Source organism: Condylura cristata, unplaced genomic scaffold, assembly GCF_000260355.1.
Source record: "Condylura cristata isolate star-nosed mole 26May11 unplaced genomic scaffold, ConCri1.0 scaffold00020, whole genome shotgun sequence".
In the NCBI taxonomy this organism is placed as follows: Eukaryota; Metazoa; Chordata; class Mammalia; order Eulipotyphla; family Talpidae; genus Condylura; species Condylura cristata.
Window position 1 is genome coordinate 23246670 of NW_004567121.1, and position 1195 is coordinate 23247864.

Genomic DNA, 1195 nt, shown 5'->3' on the forward strand with positions numbered 1-1195 from the left:
ACTGCTGAGGGGAGCAGCGGGCGGGTCAGGAGAGGTCTGCCACGCCATGTGGTCACCTCCGGGGCAGGCGGGAATCAAACTCATGCGGAAGCGGCTTTTAGATTCTCAGTGCTGTGCTTTAACTCACTGCGCCACCAGGGAGGGCCTCAAAATCTAGATATTTAAGCAGCTATTCAACGTGAAACTCTGTAAGCAGAGAAATTTTAAGAGGTAAACTGAGAAGTAGCCATTGAAAGTACAAGAGAATTCGTCATATAACAAGGTTTCCTTCAAACTCAATAGTGTTCATCAAAAGGAAGATAAAACTGACAAAGTTGAGTGTCCCTCCCTGGTGGCTCAACAGGTTAAAGCATAGCACTATGAAGCTACTGTAGCCACAGCAGCACAAGTTCGATCCCGAGCCAGGGAGGTGACCCACATGGTGCAGCAGACCTCTCCTGCCACCCTCCTGGCCCCCGCTGCTCCCCTCAGCAGTGTACTTCGTTGATCTGCCCGTTCTGTTACCTACTTTGGTGAATCCTCTCACCCCCATACCTCTGTATGCATAAATAAATATTTTTAAAAATTTTTTCAAAGAAATTGATCAGTAATGCCACTATCACAAGTCAAGTTGCTTTCCTTGCTCTGAGATAGTCAGTAGGCAGGCAAGAGAGGGCAGCTACTTTTTGACTTATTCCCAGTACAGAGTGACCAGTGGGTAGATTTGGCACTTCAGGGTGGGACAGGAAATGAGGTGCTCCATTATCTAGCCATAGCCTTTTGTAAGGCAGGTAGGAAGCTACTCATGCCTCTCTCCTCCCCCGCCATTCCCACAAAACTCTTTCTGGCATATGGGCCAGAGTCCTTTAAGAAGATAAAGAGTTTTAGCCCCAAATTAGTGATAAGCCTTACAAAGCAAACTTCCTTAGACAACAACACTTTGCCTTGAATTCACAGAAGGCTATAAGTAACTGTTTTTGGTAAAGAAACAGTAACAGGTGAAAAAAGATTCTGGGCCTTCCCTTGTGGCGCAGGGGGTTAAAGCACAGCTCTGAGAAGTGGCTTAAGCCACTTCCACATGAGTTCGATACCCGCCTACCCCGGAGGTGACCACATGGCAGGCAGACCTCTCCTGACCCGCCCGCTGCTCCCCTCAGCAGTGTACTTCCCTGATCTGCCTGTTCTGCTCCCCACTCTGTCTCTGGTGAAGCCTCTC

At 48.5% G+C, this 1195-nt stretch overlaps 1 protein-coding gene across 2 annotated transcripts in view; it reads right to left on the reverse strand.

Annotated features, from left to right (window-relative positions):
• Nucleotides 1-1195, reverse strand: part of TTC27 (tetratricopeptide repeat domain 27) — a 107084-nt gene that overhangs the window by 30066 nt on the left and 75823 nt on the right. The window lies entirely within an intron of this gene.